Raw genomic sequence first — 24,911 nt, 5'->3', positions numbered from 1 at the left:
TAACATCCTCTATAAGGAACTAGCGGAAGGGGGGGGGGCAAGGTCGGAGCAGGGGATCCTGTTCCACTAGGTCCCACACTATATACTGGCTTGTGACGCAATGGGATAAGCAGTTAGGTGTCACAGTGGGAGTTGCAGGAACTTCCCCTCCCTAAAGCGCGTCCTCAGCCACCCCACCTGCTCTTATGCAGTCTAATTGATAGACATCATGAAATGGAGTTCTGCACTACTCCTACCAGTCCTTCCATCCCCCTCTGGAGGGATGATCCTGGAGGTGACGCTCATATTTACTTCTTTATGCAGAAACTTGGACCAGGACAGTGCCCGGCAACTCCTTCTGGCACACTATGTCTCTATTGCAGTATCAACGGTGACTGGTCTCGGCGATCTTTTGTCCTTCCTACCTTGGCCATTACCAGCAACCAATACTCTCTTGACTTCCTTTTCAAATAGCTCGCGCTGAACGACCTGATCCACTACTGCCCTAGTTCCGTCCTCCTGTTTCATCCCGCATCTTCCCTTGGAGAACTCAGAGGTGTTTTCTGGATCCTGAAACTTATGCTTGCTCCTATAATCATAGCGTGAACACTTCAGACCTGACTGGACATTTGCCAGGAAATCTTTTAGTATTGTTCTTTGCATTTCCTTGCTCTCTCTCTCCACCTTCCCACTGTAGGGACTTTGAAGGTATTCACCTTTCTTCTCACTCTTTAAACTTGAGTCCACTTCTCTTTCCTTTTGACTATTGACCTCATACTCCTCCTTCACTTTAGTCTCGAGTTCAGATGGCGTGGTCATTTGCCCCATCTCTTTGCCATTGAATAGATTACCCTTACATTTTATCTTTTTCCGCTCATTTACTGTTGCCCTTATGCGTTCTCCCTTCCTTTCGAATTCTTCTTCTTCTCCTACTAAACCTTCTCTGCTTTTACTCTCTTGTTTCTTACGTATTTCTCTCTCATCCACCATACATCGGTAAGATTCTCGTTTTCCTTTCAGGTTGCCTTTAGCTGTAATTTCCCTTTGTACTTTAATACTGGCAGCCCCTTCAAAAACTTCTGCACCCTTGGGGGGAGGCGTGGGGATCTTCGATGCACCTCCCTTTGTTACACTCATGCTTTGTTTCAGTGCCTGCTCCCTCATTTGTTCTCTTCTTCTTCCTTTGAGTGATATTCTCAGTTTCATTTGATCCTTCCACCCTAGCATGGTGGGTCCACTTTCTGTTATGTATATGGTACTCCTGGACTGATTTCCCTTGTACATTAAATCCATGACTTGGTATCCTATTACTCTAATGTCCTCCCCTGTATACGACTTTGGGGATATGTTTGCCTCTTTCAATACGTTTCCATATTTTTTTACTAATTTACAGTTCCATTCCCTCTTGCTTATCATACTATGACGGGAACCTGAATCTGTTATCACATCTGTCATCACTCCGCCTATACAGATAGTACACACCGGGTTTATTTTACTTAGATTAACTTCCTCGTGGCCACCCCTCCTTTCCTTTTTCACTTCATCCCTTTGTACTTTTTCCAACGAGACATGTACATAATATTCATCCAATACACTCAAGATGTCCTCATAAATATTCCTGATCGTTCCTATCATGAATGCCTTTTCCATTTCCGGTACTTTTTCCGTCCCCCAGTTCCTAAACTGTGAAGCAATATTTCAGCCTTTTCCTTAGGTACAAAGGATACTGCCTCTTCCTCAAAAACTGAAATGTAATTTTCGAAATACTCTTTCCATACACTCCATTCTGCAACATTTTGCTCATCCTCCTCCATAAACGGTACGGGTGGCGGAAAATTGTACTTCTGGCCCCACTCCATGTTGCCCGTGCTGTTGTATCTATGAATGCCCGTGAAGATGTAATGTTCACCTCCCGCCAAAAGATGTCGGAACGAGAGCGCCTCGTTGTACTCTCTTTTGCCCCAGATGGTTAAAAGTAATGTGCCGATAGGGTAAGCCCCACTCGGTAAAATCGCACCTTCTGGCCTGCGTGTAGCGGGTTCCTCCTCCTCCTCTGTTCCAAATGACTCAGAAACAGGAACGCAGTCTTCCCAGACCAGCTCTACTGCCACCTTCAGCCACGCCGAATTTTCTCAAAGAATAATACTCTCCACAAACATGCTCATGTAATTATAAGTAAACCCCTTTATTTATTTATAATTTTTAGTACTCCTCACGTCTTTTAAATGTCTCAGACCTTATTCTTTATTCCCTCAATACAGGTTTGTAAACGAGAGTGCATTGAGCAGAATAGCCCACAGGGTGGCAGTACAATGTGGCGTCTGTACCATTTACAAGCTGTAGGGGTGACACTGGCGCCTGTAAAGCTTCACGACTTTACTCTACTGAGAAGGAGACTTGTTATTATAAAACCCACTCTCTAATTCTCCTCACGATCAATTTCCTAGGTGCACACCTCCGGGAGTCAGGGAAAAGTCACAGTGCCCGGTTGAGCAATCCTTCTATCTCACACTTCACCCCCCGAGAACTCCCCCGATTCCTCAGTAAATCCCTTGACAAGCAACGTTATTTTATACTTCAAGGACGTTTGTCAATAACTCACTCAAACTTCACTTTTACGACTTTTCTTTTCTTAACACATATCTTCCTCTTGTGAAAGCCAAGCGCTTCACGAAATCGTACCTCAACTTCATCTGGGGGAATAGTGCCGCCAACAGCTGCTAAACTTGGGACGTTTTCTGCCTGAATATGTCTCTGGGTGAAACGCCGAACAATCTGTCTCCTCAGTGCAGCTCGCGGCTGGAGACGTGTGACAGCTTGCCTTTGGCGCTTCTTCACTTATCGCCTCTCACCTCTTCTTGACGCCTCCTCCCGCGATGACAAATCTCCTTTGCCTTAATTTTTCTTTTCACACACCCAGGAATACCCCGCACCTGCGCCTGCTCGGGCTCCGCCTGTGGCACCCTCCGGGGTGTTTACCATAGTCGCTTCTTCCTCCTCAACTCAGATCAGCTTCACGCTGCATTGTGGTGACGCAATGCCAGGGAGAATAGCGACGTGCTGACAGGCAGGGGTTTCTCACCTCAGGTAAGGACTTTCACTTTTACCGGGGTTAAATTACCTTCCTTTCCTCCTAGGCTCATGAGATTAACTTCACAATGCGGTGAGAACGATTTTATAATACTTCCGTTCCTCATCCGCTCAGCTCTCTTAATGGATTCCAGCTGCTCACTTTACGGACTTCCGCCTCCTTCAAAACTCACAACTCGGATCAGATTAGAGAGCCTCTCCTCACAGTAAGTCCGTTGCTCTCTTTATCTAGCTCTGGGGCGTGAATGGTGTCAGGCTGTGTGTTGCTCGATGAAAGACGACCTCAAGGCAAACACGCCGCCTAACGCCGGTGACCTGACAGAAAGTCAATCTTTACTTTCGCCTACGCGCCATCGGTTTCGTGTTCCTCAAAGCACAAAGCGCAGCGCGTATCCTTTACTGTTTTTTTTCTTTATTTCTCGTCGCTTGTAAAGATGCTAGCGATTCCTTTCAGAAGCCGTCCTCGACTTCGAGCTCAGCTTACGCGCCCCCCCTGTGCCCGAAATGACACACGACTTTTCACCAGCGCGCTGATACCAAAAGCTTTACTTTGACTGGGTGATAGGAATTCACGGTGCCCGGCCCGACACCCGATTATCGTTCCCCACCACCCTTGGGGATCTATCAAGGGCTGATGCGCAGGGAGGTGGTGACTGTAAAAGTTCAACCTCTTACTAGAAGATCAATTGGGGTCAGCTCCCTTCTCACCTCGTGCTGCTTTATTTTCCGACGCTTCAATCCGTCTTGTTTTCTTTTCCTGGCAAAACTCTTATTTCAACCCTAGTGTTTTCTCGTACTGATTATTGTAATGCCCTTTTCCTCAACGCTCAAGAAAAAGTAATTTCCAAACTGCAAATGATTCAGAACGCCTCCGCCAGAGTTCTACTTGGTATCCCAAAATTTACCTCTGTCTCAAGACAATTAGCTCAACTGCATTGGCTCCCGGTGAGGAGCTGCACTAAGTTTAAGTCCTTGTGTATTGTATACAAGGCAATAAACAACATGGGACCCAAATTTCTTAGAAATTCCCTTAAGCCTCTACCTACCCCCAGAACGCTTCGTTCCAACACCGCCCACCTGCTTCAAATCTCCAGAGCAAGGAAAGTCAACTGGGGAGACAGACGTTTTAGCATTGCAGCAGCAAGATTGTGGAATTCCCTTCCTCTCAACATTAAATCTAGCCCCACACTGCTTATTTTTAGAAAGCAACTTAAAACATGGCTGTTTTCTCAATGAACTAACTAGCAACTTCAGATATAGAGCTCTGCATCTGTTCTCTGAAACACTGGTAATAGATCTAGCTCCCAGCGCCGAGACACCCACGGGTAATTGTTGCGCTTTAAAAATTACATAAATAAATAAATTCCCCTTCTTTAACTGGTTTTCTTTTCTTCATCAGTTACAACTGCTCACCACACGAGCTTTCGTCTCTGTCAAAGCTCTTCAACTCGGGTCTTACTCCTCCTCACAAACTCACTTTTCATAAGAACGCCCGAGGTAGATCATCTCTCCATATGCTTCAGCTGCTTATTTCACGGATCTTCTCCTACAGAGCACATTTCTCAACTTCTTCACCAAGGCTTTTAATATCACTTCAAAACGCGGTGGGAACAATTAACTGCAATTTCTTCTCCCGCCCCGCTCAGCCTTCCTCATTAGCTTCAGCTGCTCACCTGATGAACTTTTGCTTCGTTCAAAATTCATCCACTCGGGACTTACTCCTCTTCTGTTTCTTTTTCACACAAGAACGCCCGACGCAGCTCATTTACTCAATTCTTCATCAAGTTATCCATGTCCAAGCTTAACTTATTCCAGGGGAGAGCACCCCACTGACCCTGGCTCAGCTCCGTTTCCCTCGTCGCCACAAATGTGGTAAAGAATGTCCACACGTGGATTAATTTCCAGAACTTTTATTCGGTATCAATCACTAAAGGTGCTCCCAGCTTGACAGGACCGAAAAACTCGCAACATTCTAATGCTGCCTCCAGAGACAGCTACAGGTCATACCAAGTGGGCAGGAGAAGGGAGGGGGGAAACAAGGGGAGAGTGGAAGATACCAAGTTGCAACACACTGTTTATGCATTGAATGCATTTGCGTGGATGACAAAAAATATAGGGCCTACGGAGCAGGATCGTATTTTTACAACAGCTATTTTAAATTGTGCACCTGATCAAATTTGTGCTCGATTCTCATGCTTTCTGAGGCTCATGTTAAGAGTTCGCACAAAGAAAATTGTAATTTTCTGATGCTCTATTATGAACACAGCAGCGGAAGTGTGGCTACATAGAGAGATGACTGTTGCAAGTTCTATCCTGTAGGAAAGAGAAAGATTAGTAGCAGTAAGCTTCTGTTCACTTCCTGTGTTTTGAACAAGAATTATTGTTCTATGCCCGGTGTAACAGAGACAGAAGTCGAGCATTAGCAAAGGCAAATAAAATTCTGGTGTTAGGGGTGGGGTTACACAGAAGAACTGGTTGCCAGAGGGATGCTGGAAATACAAAGCTGTGACTCAGGGTGGCAAAATGTGGTATGCAAAAAAGCTTTTTATTACTTAGAACATTATTAGACATATACTAATAACACTATGATGTAGAACAGCTGGTGACAACTTGGGTTGTAATTAGAATCACTGCCGTCAAATGTGTGATGGGATGACTGGGGCTTATCTTACCATTGTCCTGAGAAATATGATACTAATAGGCTTGTTTATAATAATTACGATCACTCTAGTTCATGTAATGTGTAGACAAATAGTATTAAATAATCATAGAATGTAAACTGCAAACTCTTGTGTGTATGTTCTGATTTTAGGGATCTAGGCGTGACTCTTTATACCACTAATAGATATGAAGTGCTTTCACAGCTTTACTGGACCTATAACACTTTCGTCAGTATGAGCGTCCAATAGAGAAAGCGCTTCAACGCCTTCTCAGGGGGTAGTAAGCACTGTACAAATACAATCCCAATTACAAGAGTGAGAGACACTCAAGTTTTCTATTTCTCTAAAAATGTTACCATTTCCATAAGAGGCTTAGCTAATCAACTGGGAGTGACCCAATCATTTATTACAACATGGCAAATGGATCATCTGTCCTTAGAAGTAAAGAAAGGAAGAAGTATGAGTAAGTTTGGGGACTGTATGGAAGCTGGGCGTCATTATCGGCATATTGAGAACACACACAATGCAGTCACTTTACAACGAAGATTAAACACAACCAGGGACATTAAGGGTGATTTTATTACACTAAGTGAGTCGAATCCCAGCATGCACTGATCCCTGCAGCTGCCTGTTGAATGACCGAGATCCTTTTAGCCAAGCTTTCCCCTTGTACTTTGCCTCGTGAATGGTTGAAGTTTCCATTCCGAAGACACGTCTGGGGCTTTCTCCAGGCTGCTTAAACAGACAAAAATGTCCGGCTACTCTAAATAAGAGATGGCGCGTGACTGTACAAGCAGCAGCGTCTCTTCATTATTTGACCATAATGCAGTAAAACAACCGATTAATTAACAGTAGTACATGATTTATTGGACTGTGAAAAATTCATCCAACTTGTATGCCCAAACAGTTTCTAAGGTCTGTAAGGATGACTGCGAGGAGTTCCTGGAGAAAAAATATAAACAAAACACTCGTTGGGTAAGGTTTTCTTCTCCAATAAATAAATGCTAGAGCCTTGAATATAAACCTGAAGACTCGGAGAAGTTCATGCGCCTTGACTGCGTGGCTATTCAATGGACACAAAAGACAGACACGTAGAAGTAATGTGGCGTATACAGATGAACGTCCACTTCGGGAAAATGAAGCGGCCATCTTTTAATAACAACGTCAGTGTCAACATATCCACCTTTTGTAATTACATACAAAATATACAATAGTATCATACTTATGTGAATATTTTTAAAAAGTGATACGGTATAAATCACATTTGATATTTAATTGTGTAAAAAAAGTTCGTAAAATTATTACGGTTATTCAATATTATCGTTTACATATTAATTTAAAAATGTGCAAGTGGCAGAACCGACTTAATAGGTGTAGATATTTTATTATCTAGTATTACAATGTAATTGTGATCTTTCGTTCGTTTGTATATATTCTCAGCGTATTCGTTTCTTCGCTGCGTGCAGGCTCGGTTGCGCATAGCCTCTACCGGGTTCTCCTGGGGCACGCCTCCCTTTGCCTCGGGTGGTCCGCAGAGAGTCTGCGCAGATTGGCGGTTGTCTGTGTGCAGCGACTCACGTACAGAGTTGCTGCTGTTCGGATCCCTGCCACTGAGAAGCGCCAGTGTCCCTGGGAGGAGTCTAGACTGGGCCTGGCGAAGTATATAGGGAAACTGAGAAAGTCTGGGCAGGGGCAATAAAATACTACAAGGAGAGAGGACAAGCTGGATAGAGGTGAGTTGTGTGCTTAGCAGTCCTGTACCCGTTATGTACAGGAACCTTATAATAACTTTTGTCAGTCAGATTTTCTCAGTGATACTCTGAGCCTTTCACTTTTGCGAGTCTCTGTAACCTGCAGTTGCATGAAGAAGAAATTGGCTAGCAGGGGTGAAGGGACATTTTTAGTTCTTTCAGATTATCAGCGACGAATTCTCAGAGAAGGGAAAATCCCTGCTTCATGCCCGACACACAGGGTGCTCTGCAGCAAGCCGTGTTAATGGCCAGTGAGGCACCACGTTGCCTGGATACTGCATCACGCAGGAAAAGAGTAGTGTGGCGGTAAAGTGTCCCGTTGTAAGACAGGAGCCCTGTGTGCTTTTTGCTCACGAGAGACCCTGGCACTGCAGGCCAGTTGATTCAAAGTTGCAGACTTGCAGTAGTTGTCAGTTTTGCAGGCCAAGCGTCGTAGCGACATTCTTTACGGTTTTTATAACTCTGGCTGTGGCAGCAACACTGGTTATGCGTTGATCATCATGTTTTCTGTTTCATCCTGCTTGAAAATGTAATCCTGCTCCTTAGCTGCATTTCTGAGTAGGCGGAGGTTCATGACCTCTCCCAGTATTCCAGTAGGGATCTCTGGCCAGCTGTTGCACAAATACTTGATCTCTAAATTGTGCAGCCCAGGATCTCTTTTGAAACCTACTAGTGACCGAATGTACCTGGTCTGTATATCTTGGGCATAGCTATCTTGAGCATGCCCATCGGCAAATAGTTCTATTGACGAAGGTCACATGTAAAAAAAAAATGTGTTTGTGTGTGGGGGGAATGTATGTGGTCGTGGGTGGTGATAATTTGAAAAACATTGTGTTCCCGTCACCTCAATCCCCTGACTCTAAAAATGAGTTCCGAACTGTGCATTGGCGACGCCGGCGTTCCTCCTCATACTATTGCTGTGTACATTTGGGCACCTCGGGGAGATGAATGGTAGCCCGGAACGCGCCTTGAAGTAGGTGATATTGTAAAATGTGAAAAGTAAAACTTGTCGATTATGAATACATTCGACCTCGTTGTTTCATATCCATGTTACCGTAAAGAGTCCCAAACTAAAGATGTCTTAATTTTATGTTGGTGATTTGTGACTGTACGCCACTCCCTAGAAGGTCGATTTTTTGGAGGTGGAGGAAATGCAAAGTGTATAGGTAGAAGTAGAGATGGGAAACCGGAACGAGGAGAAAGGGAATGAAGAGGTCATGGATGTTTTCTTAACACAGTCATCAGCACTATGGTTTATTCTTCTTGTAGCCCGTGGGCGGTTTTTCTGGTGGGAGATGCTCAAAAAAGTTCTCTAGAGGATAGAACATGGAAGTGGAAGAATCGGTGTCCCCTAAATCCGTCCAGGTCCTTGTCTCTGGTTTGACATCTGGGGCCAGTCGCGGCCTTTACGCACCTCTACCCCACTGCTGCTCCGTGCCTCCACCTTCACGCAGCTGCGAGGCTGAAAACTGGTCGATGGATACAAAAGAACTTTTATTGATGCAAACTTTGATTTTGCTTTTGGATGGGAGATTTCTGCCAACGGTACTTCTGCCAACGGTACGGGCTGTAAAATAATCTGCCCTTGCGCAACTGGTTGGCACAGATATTTATCCAGTACCTTCGCCCGAGTTCTCATCTTGAACTATATGAACTTTAAAAGCACCTCCGATTTAAAACCGAGGTCTGTTTTTTTGATAGAAAGGGAGAGGCGTTCATCGTTGCTAATACCCCTTATCTTGTCTTCCTCTGAGACCTGGAGGGGTTTGACAGACTCGCACCTAAGAATGGGCCTTCACAATTAAGGAGCGCAGTGGACTAAAGTACAGACGTGCCTGGAGGTGATCAGTCCCCCTCCCCCCACAGTAATTATGTGTCCACGAATCCCTCCCCTTATTCAGCATCCACGGCGCAGGTCACCTGCACGTTCGTGTAAGTTTGCTCTGAAGAGAGAATTCGTGCATTGCCGCTTCCAGGCTCAAAATTAAGTCTTTCCTAATTTCTGAATGTAGCCCCACTTTTTTTGCAGTTTTGTACAGTGCGAACTCGATACAGTTATTGGAGCGCTGTACGAGAGTACCAGTAAAATTATATGAGATTTTATTAATTTTTTTAGGTACGGCGAGATTCCGTTTTTTGCCCACAATCATAAGATGTGAGCCGACAGTTCCAGGGTCGGTAGTTTTAGCGTAACGCCACATCCTCTCCTACATACATTTCTTTACAGTCGAACGTAATTCCTGTGAGTTCAGCGAGTTATCAATTAATTTGAAGTAAATGGCGGAAGAGCAATTTTAGTTGGTCGATAGCATTATAGAGATATAGGGAAATCATGCACCAAGGATAGTATATGTTTGCCTAGAAGTTTAACTCAATTGAGGCTTTTGGATGCGTTTGACGTATAAAAAGATAGTGGGGAGGGTTTCACAATGTCAGTCGAGTGTAGCTTGCGTTTAGTCTTTATAAACCATTCGGTTAATAGAAGTATTTTTGGCTTCGTTTATGCCATTTTAGTGTGACTGACACGGAAAGGTGCACGTGTTTTGTCAACGTTATTTCTTGTGATGTAAACAGCGTTACTGAAGATTTAGGCAGTCATTTTCAGCCTTATAAAAATACACTATGCATACATACGTGTAAATAAATGCACACATGCATATATGGTGTGACTATTCCAGCAACACATGCAATTTTGCACGCAGTCCTTGAAGACCCGCAGGGCGGGGGGATATGCGCGCTACCGTGAAAAGGGCACATACGTGGCAACGCATTCCTGCTCCACCCCCCACCTTCAATAAAACTTCTCCAGAGCCGTCGGTTTCCCCTCCTTCTGCTCGTCCACGATGCAGGAAAATGACCCATCCTCGCAGCTTGCAGTGCTTTGCACCATGGAAAGTGGTGTTTTTTGTGGAAACGGTAGGCACAGTAGTCTTTCGACACTGCCTCGTTTCCTTTGGAAACAGAATACATGTAAACAAAACGAAGTTAGGGATGTTTTCGAACTACAGCGTCGACGAGATGCTCAGTCGAAATTCAGACTTTTGGCTTCAGTCGAGGTGTGGGAAGCTGCCTTTGCACAGTCGGTTTTCATTAAATGCAGCATCCGATAGTTTATTTCAGTGCGTACCGCAGTGGTATTAAAACTTGTTAATGCCCCCCACAAGTGTTTAAAAAAAAAAATCAAACCAAAACTGTGCCCCCCCCCCCTTGGACATTTTCACAATGATTATCAGAAATAGGGGCGGGGTGGTTTTGGTTTTAAGAATATTAGAATCCCTTCCCTTTTGACACATAATACCAGCCAGCTATAAATGACAACAGATGTTAGTAATGGCCAATTGCCTCTTGCTGCTTGATTTTTTTTCAGCTTAAAAAAACAAAGCACGTTTATTAGCATGGTGCTTCTTTTAACCACAGCCTGCCCCCCCCCTCAGTTAAGGACCCCATGGGTGGCCCGCCCCCCCACCCCGTTTGAAGACCCTTGGAGTATAGTAATATTTAAGCCTTTGAAATCCAACAGGTGCTAGCCTGCTGTTTTATTGTCTGGCTTTGTTTTAATTAGGCAGAGTAATATATACTGAAAGAAACAAAACCCTATACTTAAATGAAATGTTCAGTAAAAACATAATATTTTAAACTAAAACTGAAAAAACAGAAATTCACAATAGTTCTCTCAAATAACTATAACTCGTGCCCCAATGAACCAGAACTCTTGCCTCAGCCATGAGCAGTTTTGTCATCAACAATTTAATTGCAGATGTTGCAATGATAGTGTCAGTGATGTCATAGATGTCATGAGTTGTGGGAAGCTGGCTCACTATGTGATGCATCAAAAGTCTGATATAATGTGTAAGGAGTCCAGGTGTTCCCTTATAAGTGGACAGGGGCTTTGCTATGCAATCCCAAAGTACTATTTTTGGAGGTAGTGTGGTTGGACAGCCTTAGGCTTAACACAGAGGAGTGCATGACATTTGCAAAATACGCACAGTGATTAGTAACTGACAACCCGACTCATGAAGGAGACCCCACCACCAATTTATAAAAATATCGAGAACCTTTATATATGATTTAGCATCAGAGAAAAATTGTTCGTGTAAATAAGTTTTAAAATATAAATTCTTTTTGCTTTGAAAAATGGACAAGTTCAATTTCTGAGATCTGTAATGTTTCCCTATGGAAGGAAGAACACGTTCTGAAAATATGTACAGTATAACGACTTACAGGAACAATCTCTAGGAGTTGAGGTGAGTGGTGGACAAGGTCCAAGGCAGTAGGAACCCAGTTGGGCTGAACCAGCAAGTGAGCTTAGGTCTTGCGATTCTTGAGGACAGAGGGTGCATCCTTTGTTCTCTTGGCGAGGGCTCAGGTGCGACGGAGGAAGTGGTGTCCTTAGGGGTTGGGTTTTTCCTTACCGAAGCAATCACAGTTGGGAGAGCTTTCGTACAGACACTGTAGGCAACATCAGTGAGTCCAGGAGGGGTGAAACCACAATGGAATCTAGCTCCGTAGGGCTTGTTGGCACCGGTGGCCCACTTCAACTCAGGCCAGAGGCGACAGGTGTACTGGTGGCTTTGGGTGTTCGGTTTTGGTGGTTCCGGATGCATCAGTGTCTTCTCTTGTGGAGTTTCTTCAGAACATGTCCACTGTTCACTGGAGGTCTTGAGTCTTTTTCAAAGGCAGGCAGTCCTCCCAAGTTTCTGGAGTTACAGCGTCAAACTCCTCACCTTCAAACTCATCACCCATGCTTACCATCTACCCATCCCTCAACATCAGACCCAAATCCCTCAACGAGAGAGTTCCCTTCCACGTACCCAAAAGGAACTACTGCTCCGCCGACTTCGCCCTGGCAGAGGTCTCCCGCATCCTCAGAACCAGAACAGGTGGGAGAGCCTTCTCCTAAATTGCAGCCAAGACCTGGAACGTGCTCCCTGTGAACATCAGGTGCTCCCCTACCCTGCAAACCTTCAGGAAGGACTTCAAAACATAGCTCTTCGACTGATCCGGAGCTGCCCTCACCCCTAGCGCATTGAGACCCTCACAGGTGAGTAGTGCACTTCACCAATCCCCGATTGATTGATTGAGGACGAGTTGACTTTGGTGCAGTTTTCAACAAGGGATGCAGACAGGCCATTAGGGCTGGTACCAAGTCAGCTTCTGTTTCTCCCCTACTCTCTGCGTTTGCAGCTCTTTGTTGTCATCTCTTTTAGATTGTCTGGATCTGCTTCTCTGGTGCCAGAGACTCCCCTAAATACTGAATTTAGGGGCGTTAGGGAAGTGTAGGGTAGTAGCCAATAGGCTACTAACCCTTGGGGTCACTGCGCCCCATATATTTGACCACTTCCTGTGGGAAGTGGGCATAACCCTGTCCCAGAAATCCTACGAATGCCATCACAAAGATGGCTGCTTCTGAAAAATGTGTCTGCCTCACAGTAACCTAGTCTAGAGGTGGCATGCTTACCTGACTAGCTAATTTTCCTTCATGTCCAGGTGCCAATGGGGATCTGGATGAAGGGGCGGCAGAGATGTTTTAAGGCATGGGCAAAGAGGTCACTGGCTCTGGGCCCCACCCTTTCAGGGCCCCCCTGATAGAGGCAGCTATGTTCCTCAGAGAGTCTTGCCCTGATGAACTTGAATAATTTTTAAACGGATAGAAAAACGCCATTTACAACTATCACTTATTTTTAATGTGTGAGTCTACTACAGACATTTTGCAGACAAAATGTGTTTGTTGTGCATCATCCATATAAAAAGTTTGCATGTGAGAAATGGGAGGGTGTGATAGAGATTATTTACAGTAATATTAGTGAGTTGCTGGTGTTACGATACTGAAAACACAAATCAGTATCCCTGAATATTGGATATACACACATTTAGAATTTTACCAAAGAGGACATAAAATAGCTGAAACTGGATCATAAAATCAAACTGTTCCAAACAAGGGCCCCCAAAATAAATTTGGCCCTGGCCCCCCAAAATGCTTAAAACATCAAGAAGGAGGATGGTTAGAGTAGCTTCCTCCCTTGCGAGGGGAACCAGATTCACATTTCAAAGGTGGTCCAAGGAACTAACCCAAAAAGAATAATTGATGGACAAAATGCAGAACAATGTCATACATTCACCCCAGTACAGAGATCTGAGCCTAAATTCCATTGTTGTTTTGCTCCCCATGCAATTCCAGTTTGAACCCAGCCATATGCAAATCCGTCTTGACCCTGCACCCAATGGGAACAGTCCAGGCCAAACTGCTAGGCCAGGTCCTCCCTGGACTGGAAGCAAGCATCCTAGGACCAGTTTCAGGGTTTCACCCTCATCAGCCAGGATAGCTTGACTCCAGTGGCATGGAGAGCACAAGACCCACGTCTGGGCATACCCATCCCACTCAGGGAGACACATGTAAAAGGAACAATTGATGGACAGGATGCAAAACCTGTCATACATCCACCCCAGTACAGAGAGCTGGGCCAAAATCCATCATTTGTTTGTTCCCTATGCCATTCTAGTTTGAACCCAGCCACATGCAAATCAGTCTTGACCCTGTGCCCAATGGGAACAGTCTAGTCGGAATTGCTAGGCCAGGTCCTCCCTGGACTGGAAACAAGCATCCTAGGACCGGTTTCAGGGTTTCACTCCTCATCAGCCAGGATAGCTTGACTCCAGTGGCATGGGGGCTAATCAGCAGGTCATCCTGTCTTTCAGGACCGGCTTTTGTTCTGGGTATTTTGAGAGCAAAGACTCTCACCCTAGGAGGTCAGAACAGCGTCTCGGGTGGCACGTTTGCAGAAACCAGTTGGCAAGGACACCAGAGGCTGGTAGGTTTGTGGTGGGCACCTTTTTACGGTGCCCTCTGGATGAATGTATTGGTGTATCCAACACTGACCTCATTGTGGGTTTACCAGTAGGAGATGTTTGATACCAAACATCCCTATTTTCAGTAAAGCCATCCTGTAGCAGGGGAACTAGTTTTCATTGTGTCCTGCACATGTTCTAAAATTGCTTCTCTGGCCACTTTACTGGCAGTAATGAAACTGGCCAGCACAGGGGCTTATCTGCTCTTGCAGGTATGCCCTCACATGTAGTACTAAGCACCCCGCCTTAGTGCTGTCAGGACTGCCGTAGGGGTCACTTAAACATGTCACATGCAGTGGTATGGTGTAGGAAGCTGGCTCTCTATATAATATCCCAAAGTAAAGTATAGTGTGCACAGTCTAGTGGATCCCCAAAGGCTCACAGAGTTAAAAGTAGATAATACCTTACTCTTTATTTGTGGTAGTATGGGCGAGCAGTAAGGCTTTATCACATGGCAGTGCTAAGCATTTATTGTACAAACTCGGGCAAGAAATTGTCATACACTCAAAGACTGTACTCAGATCAATTATTTGTATTAAAAATATTTCTTTAGTTGTATTTTTTTTTAGAACCAAGCAGGACTTGGTGCAGGTAAATAGAATTGTACTTTTCAAGACCAATCGATCAACAAGCAAGCAAGATGAGAATTACTTTTGTTACAGATTTGTAGAATATTTAAATGCAGTTGACATTAGTTTTGGATTACTCTTGATTACTTTTTGTATAATTTTTTTCTCTTCTGTGTGATATGTCTAGATATCACACTGGGACCTTCCTAGATAAAATGTAGGTAAAACACATACAATAAAACACAGTTTATTTTGTTTCCATACAAACACTCTCAACACTTAAACGTTTTTCAGAGGAAAACAGTCAGTGCAATACTGTGGGAAAAATTAGGTTATTGGTTTACAGATAGGTAAATGGTCAAGTTTCTGGAGTTAGAACAAGGGATCCCCCAGGGTCAAGGATGCACTCAAAAAGCACCCTCAGCGGTACTAGGGTGGGTGTCGAGTGCTGTGACCCAATGTTAGCCTATGGGGCTAGGGGGCTGTCGGTTGGTTGCTGCTCTCGGTCAGGCCACAATGTTGAGATAGCAAAGTTCCTAGGGTTAAGCGAATGGCAAAGCGGGATCCAAGTTAGCACACAAGGTACACCCCCAGTTGCACAGCGGCGGCCGGGTGCAGGATCGGCGTCGGGTGCCCTATTGTTTTCAATGGGAGATCTCTGGTCGGAACAAATACAGCAGGTTCGGGCAAGGATGCTTTTTGGAGGTGACCACCGGTTAGAGAGCTAAGTTAAGATGCTGGGAGTTGCCTGGACACCTTCGGTTGGCCCACCCAAGGCCGTGGGGTGTTGGGTGCAGGGGTGTCTTGAGGTGTCGTGTTTTCCTTATCAGCTGTGGTCGGGGAGGGGGGGCCCTCCAGATAGAGGCTGCAGGCGTCGTCCAGAGGCTCGAGGTAGGCCAGGGTTCACCAAGGCCCAGGTAAGGATCACTGGGGGACCTCCTTGTGGTGTTGGGTACACACAAAAACAGTGGTTCCTGCGGATTAATATGGTCAATTTGTGATAGTATTTCGTGTGCGCAATCGCAATAAAAATGGGTTAAGTTGATGTCATTTGACCAGTGTAGACAGACTAATGCAGACCTACACCAGCGCTTAGTGTGCACGCTGTAGCGGAGAGCGCTAAGAAATCCGATTCACGACTTGTGAAGACGGATAGAAATCATCCTACGGATCATTTAACCGACCGCAGGTTTTAGCGACTGCACTCGCTGTGGCATGGCTCACGTACCTGAGTACAGAATGGATTCACGGACCGTAGTGCTTCCTTACAACACTCAAGTTCCAGCTTCCAGATTCATTACTCCCTACCCTCACATTGGGAGCCCGGCTGGGTCCCATGTGAATACTCCCTTTCCTTCTCACTTCCTTGTGGCACCCTTTCACCGGGCTGCTGCACAACCTTCTCCGATGTCCCTACATTTCTAGGTCCTGAAGAGAGACTTTACTGCACATAGGGTTGAAAGGTCGTAGACAACACTAAAGCAAACCATTTACCAGCACTCATTATTTTATAAGAAAGGTGCTCCATTGTTTGTTTAAAATGGTCGACTTTATAAAATAGTGGAAACCACATGTACAAATCACCATAATGTCACCAATGTTTTAGGTTCCATGTTCACTGGGGACACTGTGCACTACTGCTTTTTTTGTGTGAAAAATTGTATATTCCTTTATACATAAATAACAATTGCTGCTACCAGAAACGGATGTGTGTATGTTTTCTTCTCCTTTCGACATCAACTTAACCCATTTTTATTGCGATTGCACACATGAACTACTATCACAAATTTACCATATTAATCCACAGGAACCACTCTTTTTGTGTGTACTCAAATGACCCTGGTTCCATGTGAGTAGGGTCTCCCTTGTTTCGACTCCTTTGTGGTTTTGGGCCCATTGACCTCGGGCTGTGGGCGTCGGTTGCAGAGTGGTGCAGACTCACGGATTCGGTTGGAGCCAGAGTCTGGTGCTTGAGTAAGTCCGGTGCTCACGGGGGGAAACTCTTTGTAGGGAAGGCAGGGTAGGTCCTCGGGGTTCTGGAGGGCTGCTGGCTGCAGGACACGCCAGGATTCCTCTAGAGCAGTTCGAGGTCGGGACAAGCCATTAGGGCTGGGGCCAAGGCAGTTGGTGTGGTGTCCTCCTCCTCCTCCTTCCTTCTGCACAGCTCTATAGTCCTTCATGCTTGTCTGAAAAGGCAAGGTTCAGGGTTGCCCCTAAATACTACATTTAGGGGCTTTTCAGGTAGGTACAGGTCGGGACCAATGGGTCCCTCCCTTAGGGTGGGCACACCACATATTATGCCTCCCTTTAGTGGGAAGGGGGCATAAGCCTTACTCTGTTTGGTTAGGTCCCCCCCATCTTCAAGATGGCGGGTACTGAGAGTTGTGCCTCTCCTCCTCTACCTGAGGGGTGGGGTTGCCAGAGGTGGGCACACCTCTCATTCTATCTTTGTTTTCCGCACCGATTCGCCTTCCCAAAGTGGGGGTTAGAACCGGTGGAGGCCAGTGGCTGGGAGCAGCCAATGGCTGTGTCGGCTTACAAAGGCTGCAAGCTTTTAAAGCTTCCCCTTCGTGGACCCTGCCCATCCTGGGGGAGAAGGCTTGGCACCTCTACCAAGAATGTGGTTTGTTTCGCGACCCCGAGAGCGGGAGGTTCTTGACCCAGGGGTCCAGAAACATGTTTGGGGATGGCATCTGAAGAGCATCCAGTGAACCAGGACACAAGAGTTAGGTTGTTTTTAGGGGCTTCTCTAAGATGCCTTCTGAGTGCATTTGGCATTAAATCTCAAACTGGCATCAGCGTGGGTTTAATGTGCTGAGAAGTTTGATACCAAACTTCTCAGAATTCAGTAAAGCCATTATGGTGCTTTGGAGTTGACAAACACCCAGACCATATCCTCTTTATGGCTTTACTTAACTTGCAATGTCTAAGAATGGACTTAGACACTGTAGAGGTACATGGCTCATGCACCTGTACCCTAACCAGTGGTATAGTATACCCAACAAGAGGGGTGTCTTACAAGTGGATTGTAGGCATGGCACACAGGCATGGGTGCCATGTCATCTCTTCACTTTTCTCTACACCAAAACACAGCCTGCTAAGGGGGGGGGGGGGGCAAGTGTGTGTGTGTGTGTCACTTAGTATGATGGATTAAACCCATATCTTTTGACTGGGTGTGAGTGTTTGATTGATTCAGATGCTCCGTCCATCACCACCCCCTTTTGTAATACCCCCTTTTGTACCGCTTTTGTCTGCCATAAGTGTGACAGGGTATGCTCAGACGTGAGTCCCTTGCTCACTTTGCCACTGGATTAGAGCAAACCGGGCTGAAGACGGCTGGAATGCCAGAAACCGGCCTAGGAAGCTTGTTTCCGGTCCAGGGAAGACATGGCTTGGCAGTTCGGGCTGGACTGTTCCCATGAGGCACAGGGTCAGACTGATTTGCATATAGCCATGTCTGAACTGGGGTGGCAGAGTGGGCTAAAGAACAGTGATGGATTAAACCCAGATCTTTTGACTCGGTGTGAGTGTTTGATTGATTCAGATGCTCCGTCCATCACCACCCCCTTTTTTACCGCAAGTGTCCATACAAGCGCAGTTAAAGCCGGGGGTGTGGCTTAGCGAGCCATGATGGCGGCTGCTGCTTGCTGAGGCTCCCGTCACTGGCGGCCCAATAGCCCGTTTCTCCTTTTCCTTTTGGGGGCAGAACACCCCCTCCTTCCACGGGATCACCTGCAGCACCGAGCGTGTCGGTGAAACTTCACTTCACTGGAGGGGCGAGAATCCTGCATCGTCCCGGCGCCGCGCACCAGAAACTGACATGGCGGCGACCTGTCAATGACAGTGGCGGGGGAGACCCACCATGTCCTGCCCAGGCTGGCGCTGATCGGCCACGGTGGCCCCCTCCTACCGTCGGGCGTGGTGCCCGGAGCCCACGCCTACGACTGGGTGACCGGAGACGCCTGGCGGGCGCTGGGCGCCGTCGCGCTACTGCGGACTGCTACGGGGAGCTGAGGACTGACCCCCCTCCCCCCCGACACACGCCGTGCACCCGAGGAAGGCCGGTGGGTCGCCTATACCCCCCACCCCCCAGCGGGGCACAGAAAATCGGCGGGTACCGCTCGACCTGAAGCCGGCCTGACCTCAACATGGCGCCCACGCCGGGACACCATTGACACGCATGACGTTCCCGACCCCGTGAGCAGTCCTCTGGGGGTGAGTGTGATCCCGCCCCCCCACCCCCCCTTCCCTCTTCTACCGCGGATTGCCCCCCATACGGCCCGGGCACCCTGCTGGCACACGGACAGCCATGATTTTCACTGCCTGACCCTAGGATGGCGGCCGGGGTCGACTGATTTGGGCAAGGACCCCTCCCGATTACTCCACAATGGATAGTGTTCCCAGGGCTACACCTGACCATCCATATTGGACTGGCGTCCAGCGGCTTTCGAGGGGTGATCCCCCGCTTCGCTTACTGGGGCGGATGCGCAGTGTGGATTGACACAAGATTTGCCAAAGGGTGGTGGGCCCCACCTAACTAGCACGACTGACGACACAGCGAAGCGGCCCCCGTTGGGGCGCGGGCGATCTCAGGGCGCACTACGCCCCCTATCATAAGAATGATTCAGAAAAGGGGGTGGTGATGGACAGAGCATCTGAATTAAGCAGAATACTACTACCCAGTCAGCAGATCAGGGCTTAATCCATCACAGTTTTTTAGCTCACTGCACCATCCCAGCTCAGAACCTGGCTACATGCAAATTAGTCTGTCCCTGGCCCAGTGCATCATGGGGACAGGGCAGACCAAACTACCAAGCCAATTCTTATACTGGAAAGGAAACAAGCTTTCGGGGACCGGTTTCTGGCATTACAGCCGTCTTCGTCCCGGCTTGCTTGAATCCTGATGGTGCAGTGAGCAAGGGACTCACATCTGAGTATACCCTTCCGCGCTTGTGGTGGACAAAACGATTCAGAAAAGGGGGTGGTGATGGACAGAGCATCTGAATTAAGCAGAATACTACCACCCAGTCAGCAGATCAGGGCTTAATCCATCACCGTTTTTTAGCTCACTGCACTATCATAAGAAGGCAGCGAGCCATACGACAGCCACACCAGGGAGCAGTGCCTCGACCACGCTTCCGCGTCTGCGGGCGAAAAACACGGACGCTGAACCCCGGACTAACACCATGGGGAAACCAAGAGCTGTGCAGCAGACGACGGTCCCCGAAACTGCGCCGGAAAACCAACCTCGCACCAGCGCCCTCACCACGACGTCCTCGCAGCAGCCGGACCCTACCATATCTGACAAACTGGACAAAGTCCTGGCGGCCATTGAACTCTCCAGGGTTTCCATGGAGGAACGCCTGGGCTCTCTCACCACTGACATAAACCTACTCCGTGACGACCAGCGGAAACTAACGGACACGGTCCGGGAGGGGGAGAAGACCTTGGCGGACGTGCACCCCACTTTGAAGACCCAGCAAACGACACTCAGTTCGGCCATGGACCTTCTGACCAAGGTGGAGGACCGGGTGGACGGGCCCACCGGGTCCCAACCTGGAGACAGGCACCCGGCCGCCCCCCTTGTCCCTTGCTGGCGAAATTTCTCCCATTTCCAGGACCGGGATGCTGTGTTGCGGGCAGCCAGACGTGATGACCCTCTACAGGTCGAAAACCAGCAGGTAATGACCTTCCCGGACTACGACAAGGCGGTGCAAAAACTTCGGGCGTCCTTCCTGGAGGTGAAACCACGCCTCCGAGAGAATAGCGTGCAGTATTCTCTGCTTTTCCCTGCCCGCCTGAAAGTAATCCACGCAGGCTCCTTGCACTTTTTCGCCACGGCTGAGGAGGCGTGCCAGTCGGCAGAAGACGTCGAGGGGATCCCACACCTGTTTACGTCAAGTGGTGAAGAGGACAGCAACTCACCTCACCCCACTGCTGACTCCATCACCCTGCCCCCAGTCACACCCTTGATCGCTGACTCTGCCCAATAGCGATATCACAGACTGCCCACAGACAATATGCTCGGCTGGAGGGTCACTACGGAGGGACACCCCTTCTGGGGTCCGCTCACAACCCCAGTCAAGGCACGATGAACACGGTACACCCTGTATGGACAACCACTTCTCCTGCAAACCCCCGATACGGAACTTGCCTCGCAGGCCAGGCCGGCCGCCCCCTAGATTGGACTGTTCGCTCCCTGATTCCAGGAGAGCTAGTTTGGACGCATCGAGCTTGCCGATGCGCGCCACGTATTGGGACAGTTTCTCCATCCAGTTGTTGGTTTCGTTTCCCCTGTTTTCTTCTCCCCAACACCCCAAAGAAGACATGAGCATAAGGGCAAACAACACGCGTAGAGGAAGGCACACGGGGATCTCTCCACACGCCGTGCCACTACACACATGGGCGCACCCATACATCCTATACTAGAGAAGCCACATATAGGCGCATGCCACCCCTCTTCTACCGTCACATGCAGCACACAGATCTTAGCATACAAACCCTGAACGTGCGCGGCTTACACACTCCACCTAAGAGATATACGGCCTTTACCTATATTAAGCGCCAACAAGCCCAAATCGCGTTCCTGCAAGAGACTCATCTCACAGCAGCAGAGACCGACAAACTCAGGTCCCGCTGGCGATGACTCATTTGCGCCACATCCTATTCGGCATTTGCGCGCGGCGCGCTAATCTGGGTCCGCCCTGGTACCCCTTTCGCGAGACGCGTAGGGTGGTAGACAAAGAGGGAAGATACGTCCTGTTGGAGGGTCTACTGGACGGGCAACCGGTCCTCTTAGGTAGCATATACGCACCCAACACGGAGCAGGATAGGTACTGGGACTCCCTTTCGGGCGTCCTTGCCCAGTTTGGCATGCTTCCGTGGATACTAGGGGGAGACTACAACTGTGAGCTCGATGTTACTCGACAGATCCCATCCACCACCTCCACATTCCCCAGCCCACACACGATCCGAGAGTTTCCGTCATTGGGTTACACACTGGTCCCTAGTAGACGCATGGAGAGCGCACCATCCCGTTAGTCGGCTATATTTGTTCCATTCCATTCCACATAATCTACGGACCAGGCTGGACAGGTTTCTATGCACCCCGTCACTCATACCCAAGGTCCAACACACTGATTACTTAGGCCGCGTGGTCTCCGACCAGGATCAGGTGGGTGACGCCTTTCCACGCGCGGCCTGCATAATCTTAGATCTCGAAAAAGCCTTCGACACAGTTACCTAGCCATACCTCTATAATGTTCTTCGTCGAACGGGCATAGGTCCCACTCTTCTACAATACACTCGGCTGCTCTACACTAAACTAACGTCCAGAGTCAGACTTGGCAAATACATCTCGGCCCGCTCCAAGTCGAACGGGGTACAAGACAGGGCTGCCCCCTATCGCCACTGATCTTCGCCTTAGCTGTAGAGCCGTTGGCGATTTGTCTGCCTCTGGGGGGTGCAGTGTGGGGCATCCCCATAGCCGATACGATCCATTGCGTCTCTATGTACGCGGACGATCTTCTTTTATATGTTCGGGACATCACCGGGGACCTAACCCCCATTTGGACGATCCTATCAGAGTTCGCAGAGGCATCTGGCCTCCGAGTGAACTGGGAGATATCGGTGGTGTACCCCCTACATCATTCCCTGGACCCTCGGGAAGTCCGGATCGGTATGCAGAACCTCTCCTGGGCCACGGGCGCCCCCCTCGCTATCTAGGTGTCCGCCTCTATCGCTCGCCTTCCGACATCTATGAGGAAGAGTCCTCGGCAGCATTCGCGCCTCGTGGTATTCTGGAAAAACCTCCCACTGGCCCCTATCGGTCGAGTGGCACTCGCTAAAACTATCATCGTCCCCCGACTACTATACTATTTTACCAACCTTCCGGTTGTCCCACCCAGAAGTTTCTTCCGAGAGCTACACACACTGCTGTGCACACTCGTGTGGGGAAACAGCCGTGACAGAATACCCTAGGTGCCCCTGCCTTCGAGTCGTACTTCTTAGCAGCGCAACTGCAGTGGTTATCCTGCTGGCAGACACGCCGGGGAAACACATACTACACACGGCCCTATTCCCACACCCGAACTCCGTCGCCTACTGCCCCCTGGCACCAGGCCCGCCGGACATATCCCCTGCAGGTGTCCGTGGCCTGCCAGTGTATGTTACGTATCCACCGTATGGCGCCAGGAACCCCTTGCCATTCCCCGCGGTTACCACTAGCGGGCTGGCCCCGAAGGTACTTATACTTCACAAGCGCCATGGTACACACATGGACAGACTCTGAGATCACTGAGGCGGAGACATTATTTGCGGAGAGCCAACTCCGCCCATATGACCGACTCATAGAGGACAACGGCCTCCAGCCAGGACAATTTCTGACGCATCGCCAACTCATTGACTGCTTCCGCCCACACAGCGACCTAACAGCAGGCGAACCTGCGACGCACACGGTCATCCACACCATCCTATACATGGGTTGCGGCAGACACCTTGTCACTTGGCTTTATAAGCCTATCGGGGAACTCACACACACACACCTTTACTCACTCGGAGGGCAACGTGGAAAGACGAGTTCGGACGTCCATTGCATGACTGGGAATGGGATAGGGCGCTAGAATTCCCTAAGAAAGTCTCACGGACCGCTAGGTTAAAAAATATACAATTTTATATGCTGCACCGGGCCTCTCAATCCACAGCACGCCTACAGCGTTTCTTTCCCGACACTCCGTTCTTATGCCCCCGCTGTCAATCTCCAGACAAGCACTTCTTGCACATGTTCTGGAGTTGCCCAACCCTTCAGGCCTACTGGTCGGCCATTCTTGACTCGATCTCCACCCTCACTAGCCTCGCAGACCTACGCTCTTGGGAGGCAGTGACGATAGGAACCTTCCGCAGGCCAAAGACACATAAGGTGCAGGTTAGATATGCAGCACTATCCCTGCTTTTAGCCAAAAGGAACATAGCCATGCATTGGCGGGCAGCCACCGGACCTTCCTTTGAGACATGAGGGTGCGGTGAAAAAATGGGCTATGGCAGAGGAAGACGCGATGCGGGAGGAGGAGGCACGGGGTCAGCGCAAGCGTCCCATATCCTTGGAATGGGCCACATTGTCCCACCAATTCAAGCTAGCCCACTAGCACGACACCCCGACGCCTCGCAGCGTGCCGCGGCGTCCCAGACAGCACCAACGCCTCTGTAGTATGCATATGACTTCATCCCCCCCCCGCCTTCATCGCACTCAGTCGCCCCCGCTGCCCGCCCCGCGTCCCTCCTCTCTTGCCCCCCGTCATCCCCTCTCCCCATCACCTTCCTAATGGACGCGCCATGTACAATCTGATTATTTCTGCCCCTCCAGCCTCAGTCTTCGCCTCCCGATCTCCTCTTCCCCGGTTTTTCTTCCCTCCTTGGGGTGATCTCCTCCCTCTCCTCCGCACTCCACAGCTCACGCTCTCCATCCCCCTCTACCCACAAGAGGCTCCTAGCTCCACCCCCCCCCGGTCTCCTCCAAGTGTTCCCCCCCGTTCTCACGTTGCATCAGTCATTAGCGGCCTCATGTCCCTAATCCGTAGATCCACAGATTATTGTGTACACCCCATTGGCATGACTGCAATGTTGTATCACCTCTAACTGCTAATGATGTATCGTGAAAGTTATACAGGATTCCTGAAAATTCAGGTGCCAACAGGACAGGACAGGTGCAGGTCAAGACAGGTACCCTCAGCTAAGTGCAACGCCAGCGTGACACCCCTCTCTGCGGCTAACAGTCGGACCCCGATTAGGTTATCGATTCTTCTCCCTCAGCAATTCCCTATTCTTCTGATAGTGCTCCGCCAATCACCTCTGCTTTCGATCTCCTACAGCATACATTGGGTCAGTGACAGGTCAGCTACTCGGACAAGTCGGACAAAACTAACTAGCTAAGCCTACCTTAGTTATACCATTTTCCAGGGCAATGTACCACCCCCTAGTATTGCGAATTCGTGTATTCCCTTGATTTGATTGGTCAGAAA

The 24,911-nt window shown here is 48.5% G+C and overlaps 1 protein-coding gene across 4 annotated transcripts in view; it reads left to right on the top strand.

Annotated features, from left to right (window-relative positions):
- The first annotated feature begins 7,251 nt into the window (after positions 1-7,251).
- The window catches only part of LOC147668257 (prolyl 4-hydroxylase subunit alpha-1-like), a 415,422-nt gene continuing 397,762 nt past the window's right edge, over positions 7,252-24,911 (top strand). For 3 of the 4 annotated variants that reach the window (XM_086948663.1, XM_086948662.1, XM_086948661.1), the window contains exon 1: positions 7,271-7,462. The gene's annotated coding sequence lies outside the window, so the exon portion shown is untranslated. Of the gene's footprint in view, positions 7,463-24,911 lie in introns of all 4 variants that reach the window. The other variant, XM_086948664.1, reaches the window with a different exon arrangement.

This window comes from Lissotriton vulgaris, unplaced genomic scaffold, assembly GCF_964263255.1.
Source record: "Lissotriton vulgaris unplaced genomic scaffold, aLisVul1.2 SCAFFOLD_1939, whole genome shotgun sequence".
Classification (NCBI taxonomy): Eukaryota; Metazoa; Chordata; class Amphibia; order Caudata; family Salamandridae; genus Lissotriton; species Lissotriton vulgaris.
The sequence above is the reverse complement of the archived record's forward strand: the minus strand, read 5'-3'. Positions and strand labels throughout refer to the sequence as shown.